This window comes from Onychomys torridus, chromosome 2, assembly GCF_903995425.1.
Source record: "Onychomys torridus chromosome 2, mOncTor1.1, whole genome shotgun sequence".
Taxonomy (NCBI): Eukaryota; Metazoa; Chordata; class Mammalia; order Rodentia; family Cricetidae; genus Onychomys; species Onychomys torridus.
The window spans coordinates 11,367,520-11,379,825 of record NC_050444.1 but is presented as its reverse complement, the minus strand read 5'-3'; the positions used below and the strand labels follow the sequence as shown (position 1 = coordinate 11,379,825).

General features: G+C 41.5%; 1 protein-coding gene across 3 annotated transcripts in view; it reads right to left on the bottom strand.

Moving 5' to 3' along the window:
- The window catches only part of Clvs1 (clavesin 1), a 204,068-nt gene extending 192,173 nt beyond the window's left edge, over positions 1–11,895 (bottom strand). Inside the window, exons 1-2 of one of the 3 annotated variants that reach the window (XM_036178402.1) lie at positions 11,721–11,895; positions 9,137–9,253 (exon numbers count right to left, since the gene is read on the bottom strand). The gene's annotated coding sequence lies outside the window, so the exon portion shown is untranslated. Of the gene's footprint in view, positions 1–9,136; positions 9,254–11,458; positions 11,543–11,720 lie in introns of those variants that run through there. The other 2 variants (XM_036178401.1, XM_036178403.1) reach the window with 2 other exon arrangements.
- Between the last annotated feature and the right edge of the window lie 411 nt (positions 11,896–12,306).

The window sequence follows — 12,306 nt, the reverse complement described above, 5'->3', positions numbered from 1 at the left end:
ATTATTTGCATCTTCTTTTTGTTTTGTGTATTAATGCTTAATCTCCCACAGGTATCTGTCTGAGTTATCATTTAGGTTCTCAAAACAGAAAGACAAATGTGTATATGTTTAAAATCATGCTTTGTATGGACCTAGGAGAGCTTGCTCTGCCCCTTTCCTGAGGGGAGTAGTCCCAGTGAGCTGGCCTGACCAGCTCAGCTACCACCCAGACCCACATCCTGAGCCTTGGGTTGGCCCACCCTAACATCTACCACATCTATGACCTGCTGGAGCACATGAAAGGACTGGTCCTGCAGAACACTAGCCACAGAATCCCCATGACTTGGGGCACAGAATATCCAAGAGGAGTTTTGGTGAGGATCAGTGATGATGGTGTGTCAGAGGCCAGAAGCTTTGTACCAGACCAATGACTCATTGCAATGAACATTTGCACTGGGACTAAAGGGTACACTATGTGACACACTGCAGCTCCCAATGCCACTAGAACAAATGAAGAGGGGTTGGAGAGGAGGGAAAGATGGAGGACCTAGGTGGATTTTTGTTTGGTTTGTTTTTAACTAATTTGGTGGGGAGGGGGGTTCTTTTGGGAGGGTCACTGCAGGAGTGAGAGTTGGATATGGAGGGAGTGAGAGGTGAGAGGAATTGGGTTGCATGATATGACATTCCCAAATGATATATATGCATTGGTTCTTAGGTAAACAGTATTTATAGTAAGAGACAGAATATTCACTTCCCATCTAATCATTGTTGATAATGCTTCATCACACAAGATCATTCAAAAGACAAAATAAGTGTCCTGATTAGACATCGACACCTGTCTGCTTCATGATGGGGGAGATGAAGAACACTTCCAGTTAACTGATATTCATTTTTAATATAATAATATAAAAATAACATGTTTAAATACATTCAATCTGTAAAATAACATCTAGATCTATAATGTGTGAATAAGAAACAGCGTTTTATTTTTCACTAATGTTAAAGATCCTCTAAAAATAATGCTATGAACTATTCTAGGATTGATGGAAACTTCAAACTCTAGCTAGTTTGATATTCACCCGATATTAAAATTCCTTCTCCTATAGTTGACCACAAGACCTCAAAAGGCTGCCTCACTGTGTGCTTCCTTTCTCTAATTCACCTGTACACTCACCACATCCTTAGACACTGTAGCACATGTTCTCATCAACCAACCAAAGATGGAGGTACAATTGTGATCTAAATGTAGACACTAATGACACTGCGTTGGCTACTTTAAGTCAACTTGACACTAGCTAGAGTCATCTTAGAGGGGAACCTCAATTGAGAAATTTCTTCCATAAGATCAGGCTATAGGCAAACCTGTACAGAATTTTCTTAACTAGTAATTGATACAGGAGGGCCAAGCTCATTGTGGGAATGCCATCCCTGGTCTGGTGGTCCTGAGTGTTATAAAAAAGCAGGTTGAGCAAACTATGAGGAGCAAGTCAGCAAACAGCACTCTTTAATAGCTGCTGCATCAGCTCCTGCCTCCAGGTTCCTGCTTTCTTTGAGTTCCTGCCTTGGTTTCCCTTAGTGGACCTTGAGTCAGGATATGTGAGTCAAATAAACCCTTTCCTCCCCAAGTTGCTTTTGGCCATGGTGTTTCATCATAGTAATAGCAACCCTAGCCAAGACAGACATTAATGATAATGATGATGGAACATATGTAAACTGGAAGAGAACAGAGCAATCCATGCAGATGGTCACCTGGTATTGAATGGCATTCAATGCTACTGCATCCAAAAGACAATTTTCAGTTTCCAATGTAGGTGACATCTACCTGTATTTGATATTGACTGTTTCATCCTTCTCCTTCCCTCCTTCCATTCCCTGTCCATATGCCCTGGCTATCCCTGCCCCTTCCCTGCTCATTCTTCTCCCTCTGTGCAAGCCAATGCCAGAATTTTCAGGATCCTACCCCATGATCTGTCCACCTGCATGCAGATAGCTTCGGTCCCTAGCTTCCTCCTCTCTCCAGTCTCCTCATTCAGTTACCCACTGAGCAGCTCTCTGCAGATGTCCTTCAAATACAATAAACACATGTTCAAACTGCACTAATAGTTCCCCATCCTGAACTGGACCCTCCAGCTCCATCTCCTAGTGAGTGATATCACCTCCCACACATACTGGAAACCTGAGGGTCGACTCCTGTTCTGCCGTCTCCTTCACCATCTCCACCAGGCTTTTAAATAGCTCTTGAATATGCTCACCTTTCCAGCTCCATGACTGCATAACTGAGACTATCACCACCCCAGTGTTTACATGGGAAGCTTGCTTTCTACCACAGTCTTTACTGCCAACCTATGAAGTCTCTGTATTCCCATTATTCTAAGGGTTACAACTGAAATATGCTCACATCATATTGTGATTAACATTCATTGTTAGCTTCCAACTCTTCATCATCATTCAGAACTCAATCTGAAAGTCACTTTCCCCCAGAAATATCAGAAATCAGAAATCAAATGATCCATACACACTTAGCCACACCATGCTTTGTTATCATCTTCACCCCCCCTTTTATTCAGGATCTCCTATAAAAGGGGGTGTCTATTATTTATCTGTGAATCCTCAGTATGTGCAGCATAAAGAGGGCCAGCTCTGTGGGCAAAGAAGTTCATTGTGAGGACTGACACGTTCTCAGTGCCTAGGATGGGGCACACAACGCAGCAGATGCTACCAGTTGTACAAAGCATCAGTGAAAACAGCAAAATACTGATTTTACACGCCATTGCTTCCCTTGTCTGGAATGGGCAACTTTCCTTAAATAAAGCCTTGCAACCAACTTTTAATTCCCTCCCTTATCTACAAAGAATTCCCCCCACCCCCAGAGAATTTCCCCTAGGCACTTTATATTTCAGATCCTGATCTCACTGAAGCATTATGGGTAATGCTCACAGTTCCAAGTCAAGGAGCACAATGCTAAGAGCACAAAGCATAGCAACAGCTTGTTCCCTGAAGAAGATTTAAAGCTGCTTTGGAGCAAGTTACTTACCTCCCAGTTCAGGGAACTCAACAATGTTTCCCAGATAAATTATTATGGGTTCAAGGGAAGAATTGAAGTTGCATTTTTCATGCCCTGCCTCCATACATAGCTATGCCTCCTAACTATAATATCCTAAATAAATTTGCTCTAATCTACATCTTTATTCTGTGCTCAGCATGCAATAGAAGCTTCTGCTGAGAATAGTCCAGCCAGGGTCACTGGATTGCATGCTGAAGATGATATATATTTCATTAAAGGTAAATCCCTCATACCAGAAGCCTGAACAGCCTGCTATTTAAATAACACCAATCAATGTTAGTTAAGGTACAAGAAAAGCTGTATGGAGAATGTTTATCATAATGTAGCATTTTCAATCAGCCACAGCTCTTTGGTTCTCACTTGACTTTTCTGGATTATAAATAGGTTACATTGGACTTGATGTCCTACTCATAAGTAAGAGTGGTTTCTTTTCCTGATGGTATTTATAATAATGATAATAGCTATGATTCATTTTATTATCACTGTGTTTATTATGTCCCAGACACTTGCATAATCTCTTCATACACTACAATACATTTTAGAACAACTATATCAAATAAGTAAAAACTGAGATGCAAAGACATTAAATGACTTGCCAAGAGGCAGACACTGAATGGTAGTCCAAATAATCTCTCTGGTCGATGGTCATCATTCACTTGCTGGTTTGCCTCTACTGTGCAGCAGTGGTCCAAGCATTTGCTGTTTAACACCCACATGACAGCCCCTTCACAGCTCCAGACCCTCGCTCTCCTCCCCTTCCTGCTCCTCCATACCAACCCTCCTATGAGACAGAGTCTGCCTCTGAGTTGCCAGGCTTTCTTAGCTTAGTGCTGCACCTTACAGATAGGTGTCCACTAGCTCTATCCTCTTTTTGTCACTGGGGGATGGCTGGGCTGCTTAAGATGCAGTGGCTTTGCCAGCTGTCACATAGTTTGCTCTTCTTTTTAATATGTTCCTTTGCCATGCCTCACAGAGTGCCGATCATGGCATCAGCGGTAGAGTATGCTCACCAACCACAGAGGGAGCTTTAGGCAGGTGCAAAAGCAGCTCTTTGCAGTGCTAGAGGATCACTCATGGCTTTGTGTTCTAACACAGAAGTTCTGCTGGGAGGCCAAGTGGGAGAAGGCCTGCACTTAAAATCCGTGCATTGTTTTAATAAACTAGGAATTTGAGTCTCTCCTGTTCACTGTTTCAATTCTTGACATCCACAGATTCCAAATATTCATTTAACTCAAGTAAGATGAAAAATAAATCTATGGTGTAGAGTTACCCACACACATTCAATCTTGGGGAAGTATATTTATAAATGTATATTGTTTTTTATCTTTATGACGAGAACAAAAGAGTCCTTTAAGGAAGCAGAGTTTCCGAGTGTAACCTCTGGCACCTCTTTTTATCACCTGTTCGTCCCATCTATTTCATTATCATCTTCAGAAACACACTTGATACCTGGAAGGGGGTGGAGAGGATTCAGACTAACAGTAGCAATGTCCTCTCTAAAATGTATAACATTTCAAAGCATTTTACTTAAGTACCTTTTGCTTTGTTACAATGATACTTCAATGTGTAGAAGAAAGATAATTTCCTGGGAAAAGCTAAGGTAGACTCATGTGGAGTAAGACAAGTGAAGGTGCTTATGAAATGGAAAGAGCTCTTCCATTAGCTGTAATATTCTTATTAATATCCTAATTATGTTGCCTCCAGATAAATAAAAAATATTGAGATGCAGACCACTGAAGAGCTGGCTTAAAGTCCAATACTGAGCTAGTAGTGGCATTGGGAAAGACACAAATATCCGTGAGTGCTGGTTATGTAGCAAGGGCTTTAACATGATATTACCTAATTTCTAGCCAGTCTTTAAAGTTAGGCTATTAGTTATTAGGTAAAAGGGGAGATTAAGAGCTTAGACTAAAATATGATTTAAAAAAAAAAAAAAAGGAGAAGCCTTCATACACCAAATTACCTCTCCATTAGTTCATGGCTATTTGTTGTCTGTGAAGAGGTGCCATCTTTAACAACACACTCTTGTTAGCAGCATCCTAACTCACTCATTCACATCAGGCACCAAATTTGGAGAATAAAGGGAATATTATTGTCATGATCAGAAAAATAATGTCTATAAAACCTCACTAGGCATAGTGGCAGACCTTGTTTTTTTTGTTGTTGTTGTTTGTTTGTTTTTTAGTTTTTCAAGATAGGATTTCTCTGTGTAGCTTTAGAGTCTGTCCTGGAACTTGCTCTGTAGCCCAGACTGGCCTTGAACTCACAGAGATATGCCTGGCTCTGCCTCCCAAGTGCTGGGATTCAAGGTATGTGCCACCACCACCCGGCAGTGACTAACCTTGTAATCGATCACAAGATTCAGGAGGCTAAGGCAGGAGGATTATGAATTTGAGGCCAGTGTGGGATATACAATTAGATCCTGTCTCAACAATAACAACAACTAAACCCTACAAGGACTTAGTATTATTTGAAATATATGAACATAAATCACTAATAAATAAAACTTCAGATTAGTGTGACTTTTGTGTGAATTTCATATCAACATTAATATAAGATGAAAAACAAATGTTTATTTTGTGAGCACTTTTCTTTTACAAAAGGGTGGAAAATGAATCTTCATGATAAAATCTGCCTATAAAAGTCTAATCAAATAATCATCCACTAGCATAAATAAAAACTTTTACAAATTTTAAACACATGTTCTACCAAACCTTATTCTACATATTTAAACTGCATATATATTCACTTAGGAATGCTAAAGAGAATTTTAATTTATTTGTTTTATCTTTTAATTATTATTGTTTTGTTGGTTTTTTTTTAAGGAGCACTTCTACATATTTCAGACTGGCCTCTGGTTCATAATTCTCCTGCCTCAGCCTCTTGAGTGTTGTTATTGTAGGCATGCACTAACTACCACACTCAGCTCAAAAGGAATTTTTGTACCAAAGGACATAAAAGTAGATGTTACTGGAAGGTCTAGACTGATGTTTACAATCACACTCAATAGTGTTTCTTCCTCTGGGCCACTCTGTCTGAGCTGTTTCCTGAATGCTAACATGTTCCCTTAGTGCTCGGGGAGTCCACACTTCAATCTCGGGTTGTTAATGACACATTCAGAATGTGTCGTTCTGTGGAAGAGTCTTGGCACTTGTTGGGTTTTCAGAGGTCGCTGTGGCTTGCAGGACTTCTTCCTTCAGAAAGACAAGAGGGCCGAAGCCCTGTGAGTATTAATGGTTGCTGCATGTGCTGACTTTCATCGAACATTAGCCAATTTACAGAGAGGAACTCTCTAAACCGGGGGTGGAGAGACACGTCTGGAAGGACAAAGGGCAGACCTTTAATCATCAGAAAGTGTAGCATGGTCAGAATTGAGGCCTGGCTCACCTTCAGCATTCCATCACCCTTAGCTCAGCCCTAAGCCAGGGCTTACTCCTGCCCCATAAATATTCATTGTGCAGACTCCCTTAGATCCTTTTAAAATAGCAACCAAACACACTGTCATGTGCTTCCATTTGCTCCCGCTCTTGAGAAAGGTTAAAAGTAAATTGCAATGAGTTCCATCAATGTGGAGACAATGAGAACTTCTTACCCAAAATAGATGCCAGATTGAAATGAAGATGGACCAGGCCTCAGGTACATTGGGGCTATTTGGCAAAGATTGAATCCTGAGTTCTAGAACAACATCCTGTCATCTTTTATGTTTTTAGCTTGCTGTGTGACAATGCAAAACCAGCTGGCCGAGCTGGAAAAGAGTAGAGCACTTTCTGCCGCTCTGCTGCGTCAGGGTGGAAGGTTTCACTAGAGTAACCCTTTCTTTCTAATCAGTGTATCTATGGAAAGAAATTGCATGGGGAGAGGTTATAGAGACTGAAATGTCTTCATAGGAAAGATGTCTCTCTTTTGCCATAGGAATCACAGGCAGTTAGCACTCTTAGGTCCAAAGCAGATCAGTTGCATTTGGTAGGCATATCATTGAGAGAGGGAGACAGGAGAGGGAAATGCTTGACTGTTTTATCTTCAAAGGAAGAAGATATTTTCCCCAAAATAGACTCTATTATTTGAGAAAATTATCTGGAGGTGTAAGAAAGATGGGGCTCCCCAAATAGTCCTTAAATTCCCCTTCTCACTTGTTTTCCCAGTACATCTATGTAACTGGGACTCTTCTTGTGGATATGGTTGGGATAACAATAGCTACAGCAAGGATCAGAATGAAGAAAATTCCCAGGCAAAAGTGAAATGGAGAAGGTTGCATTGGGGTAAGGTGAGAAGAGAGAAGACCCTCCACAACGTTCTCTCACCTGAACTTGTGTTTTTGAGCTCTCACTGTCTCAGAAGATGGAATGGTTTGGGTTTTGTTTCAGTTAAACTTCATTACTAATTACACCTGAAGGTATGAAATTTAAGTCAGAGGGTAACCTCTGTCCTCCTTCTTCAGTGGAGGTCCATTCACCATATTAACTGAAATAAACCAGAGAGAAAAACAAATACCATGTTCTCCCTCACATATAAAGGATAAAAACATTGATTAGATAGAAGAAAATAGTAATTGAATCTGGAAATGGGAGGAGGCATGAACAACACGGAGAAGTGAGACAAGTACCAGAATATTCTTAGATCGGGGCAACAAGCTTGGGTGTTCCAGAGCACAGTGGACCAACTATAGTTTACAAATGACTACATATCTGAAAGTCAGCAGAAGAGCAGGAAGGTTCTCAACACAAAGAACTGATAATTAACCTGACCATTGTGCATGATATACATTCATTGAAAGTTACACCAGGTAACACAAATATGCATAACTATTATATATCAATCAAGAATTTGACCCATTGATCAGTAGCAGCCTCATAACATCACAGGTTATTGGGAACAGACTACTGAGATGCACTTCTGACCCACTGACTGAGCAATAAAATCAGACTTAAGAAGCAATGACCCCAAAGCCCTGAGGTGAATGACCTGCCCCAAACCAAATCTTGAAATGTCTGTGTTTTCAGCAGAACCACATTGTTAGTAGGGGGATGAGTACATCCCTAGAGTGTCGATTCCCATGGGCAATTGCACCCATGGCAGCTTACTGCATCACCCTATGAATTACACCCACATATGCTTGCATAGTATATAACATCTAAAAGAAGGAAAGGGGAAGAAAAGAAGGAAGAGGGAGAAAGAGAGAAGGAAGGCAAAAGGGGAGAGAAGAAAGAGGGATAGGAAGGGAGAGAGGGAAGGAGAGAAGGAGAGATGGAAAGAAGAAGAGAGGAGGAAAGAAAGAGAATGAAAGGAAAAGAAAGTGTGGGGAAAATGTCAGGTGACTCCATTTTGAGAAGTTTGCTTACATAGCCTATAACCTGAGCCCTTCAATCATCCCTTGACCCACAACTTTGTCCTTCCCTCTCCTAGAACTATGAAATACAGAGCACCAAGTAACCTATACATGTGACACACATAAAGGTCTGGAAGTTTATGTAATACATCTGAGCAATAATAGAATCTGAATCCAGGTAATTCTATTTTAAGGAACAGAAATGGGAAAGGAATAGCCAGACACCTACACGATATCTAAGAATCGAAGATTCAGCTCTAAGTGTCTAGGATCCCAACACATGTAGGGAAATTCTTCCTTGCTCAGAAATCAAGTTGAACAAAAACTCCCAGGAAATTAGCCTACTTCTAAAAGCACATTCCATAATATTTCTTGACATAGAGCAAGTCCACAGAAAGAAAACAGCTCAGGGTAACCTGATGGAGAAAACTGAGAGGAGGTGGGGGATAATGAACTCATGTCTGAACACATAAGCATTCTTCATGGGCTCAGACAGTATCTGGCCAGTTGGTTTAGCCAGACAAAAAACAAACTTTCTTTAAGTCACACAAAACTTGGATTCTCTACAGAGATACAGCACTTGGGGCTAGGAGGGTTGCAGATCTGTGGTCCTTCATACTATGGGACTTCTTGTGAAGCCTCATTCTAGTGGAATCTGGATATGAGTGATAATGATAAAAAAAAATGCCTATTTGGGAAAGGATGCATCAGGAAGGGAGGGCCAGCTCTCTTGATGACCCTGCGGGCTTTTCTGGGTTAATACATACATGCCGGCTCCATGCTTTTTATCCTGCACCCTGCTTGTCACCTCTTCTGTCCAAGTCACAGTGCCACAACAGCAGAGAAGATCAAAGCCAGCCAGAGTCCACTTATGAAGAATGGCTCTGCAATAACAGGGTTTGTGAAGTTGGGGGCACATTTCCCAGAGATAATAGGGTGTCTCTCTTGTCAAGCACAAAGATGTAAGCAGATACAACCAGTTCTAATAGTTTAAGATTTCATCTTTTAGGAAATGAGCCTTCCAGCTCATTTTCTTAAATGCTGTACCCTTCCCCTTCCACAAGCCTGTCTATAAAAAGGGCACTGTGCTGAAAGAAAAAAAAATGTTTCTGTTTACCTTTAAATCCAGTTTTAAATCAGAAAGTTTGTTATTAGCAATATGAAGGATAAAGAGCCCTAACTAAAAAAAAAAAAATAAGTGTGGAAGCCACAACAGTAACACTCTATACAGATTAATAAGCTGGACACAGTGTTTCAGATAGGGAGAAGAAGCCTGGCTTCAGAGACAGGTGCCTGTAAATCTCCCTGAAGTAGCACCGCTTTGCCATCCCACCAGCCTCAGGGAACTAGAGCAAGCACAGGAAGCCAGCAGCTCTGGAGGCTTTGTATTCCGGGCCTGTGTTTCTGGTGAAGCTGTTCAAACTGACAACATGGACATATTTTTTCAGCCTCCTGGTCTGGACCATTCTTTGCACATAGATAAGGGAATCTTAAGAAGTCTTTCACAGAGACTTGAGAGGTCTTGTTTGTTGTGCATAAATCAGTCTGAGGACAGTGGTAGGTGACTAAATGCAACACATTTTGCCAAATATTTTCACTGATTTTCTTGGTTTGAGTTTTAAAATGATTGGAATTTAGAGGCAAATAGAACTGTGCTTTTAAGTTCATAAAATTAGTAACAGTAAGCAAACTCAGCATGACGCTACTATTCCTCATTCATGAAGATTATTGAGCATGGATTTTTGCATGAAGCTTCTACCAGAAGACTGTTTATGAGTCTCTCCACTTTGGGTGGTGCCTCTAAAGATAAGCAAGAACAGAACTTGCTTCACTGTCCCTTTTCCAAGAGGTGGATTATGCACAAGGGTAGGATCAAGTGGGGCTTTTGTGCCCTGGTTTAACCATTCTTGTGACTGGTGGGTGACCTGACAACATTTCTACTTCAATACAACACACTTAAACTAAGATGCGATTTTATGAAAAACAACTTGCAAAAACAACAACAAAAGCAATGAAAGAAACGACAATACTTTGCAGTTCAGTACAATCAAGTCAGCGTCCCTTTCCACACACTTATTAATGATGGGGGCAAGCACTTGGTTGCTGTTGCTGGTTAGCTCTCAAAAAGCAAATGATCCTGGTTAAATCAAATAGGTGCCATGACCTAGGACTGGACCCTCAGGTCCAAATTCATGAGCTATTTGAAAGATGTCCCCACTCCCCATCAGCCTTGATAGAAGACGAAAGCACTGTAAAGCAGAGCCAGGCAAATCACAGTTACATAAAATGCCTTTTCAATTTCTGCACTCTATTACCCTTTACTATTCTAGGAAAATGGTGTTATTGCCTGATTACTGAGAAAGCACATGGAAATCTCGCCTCCCAAATCTGAGCCAGTCCTTGACTAGTAATGAACAAAGCCAGGCCATCTGCTCAGAATATCATTACCACTTTGGCCATTTGGGCAAGGGATATATCTGTTCTCTTTCCAGAAGAGCTTTAAGATTGGGAAATTGAAATAAGTATAGAAGAAGAGACATTTTAACAAACAGAATTTCCTGGTGAAAGGCTTATTTGCTACATTCTTGCTATCATCATTTTAATTTTCATTTGGCTACAGAGTTAACCTTTGGGGTTAACATTTTAAAAAACTTAATTCCTGAGTTTCTACAGTAAATGCTTAGGAAGAAAAGCAGCCATGTGGGTGCTGTGAGTCACCCATCACCCCCACCCTGCTTCCTAGTGACTCTCCATTGGAAAACCAGAATATGGGGCTGAGCTAACATTTCTTCCTGGAATCACACTATGCCTCAGGCCATGTTAATTTCCTGGACTAAACAGTCTCTAATCTGCTGAAAGGCAGCTGGCTAACTGCTGGTGTCTGGCAAGTCCCCATCTGTCCCCTTTCTGGGGTCTCTTCCTGCTGCCTCCACTTTCCCTTTCTCTCAAGCAGGCGTCTCTTTGTTTTCAGGGGTCTCTCCACCTGAACTTTCCTTTCTATGCCTGTGAACTTGAGCTCTTTCCTTTCTACCTTGCGGACCTCAGGCTTTGTCTAAGTGACAAGACACAGTTGTGTGGACTGTAGTTACCGCGCCGGTGATGGTGGAGATGATGACGGCGATGGTGGAGATAGGGTGCTGATGGTTGGGGAGCGCAGGCTGGGCAGCGTGGCAGGAGAATGGACCGCGGAGGCGGTGGAGAGTGGGGTGCAGAAGGATGGAGAGCAGTGGGATTGCAGATGGGAGCTGTCCACGCGCCGAAGTGCTGAAACGCCGCAGCCATGGCACCACTAGAGCGGGGACAGGCGGGGAGGCGCGGAGAACACAGAAGGAAGAAAAAGGCAACAAATACCTTCACACCGCCGCCCAGGCTTGCTTTGAGAATGTGTTTCTGCAGGTGTCCGCGCGGCTGAACTGGGTGGGTGAGATCCCCTATCCTGGCAGTTGGAGCTCAGATTTCTCTAGAAAGCTGTGAATGAGAGACGGGGCTACACGGGGCTGTGATTTGGGTAGGAGGCGTGTGCGCCAGAGACTCTGTCCTTCTATACCAAGCCTGTCTTTCCCCTGGGTCCTAAATGCCTCCGCAGGTTGTTCTCACCCATTTCGGCAATACAAGTACTAAGAATTGTTTTAATTTGTTAACACCTGGGACAAAAAGTATAGGAAACTATAACTACTCACATTTAAAGCAGAATCTATTAGATGGTTTCTTTCAAGTTCCAAAAGAGGTCTTGTATATGTAAACCTAACAGATAATAGAGCATCATATGCCTATGGAAAAAAATTATTATTTTATTAGCAAATGACGTTCAGAAAATAGGCTGTTGGAAAAAGTTCAAATTAAGACCCTATCTTGCCAAAATAAATATAAGTTAAATCCACCAATGAAAATTAAAACACTTACCAAATAATTAAAGATATGTATTTTAATGATGTCA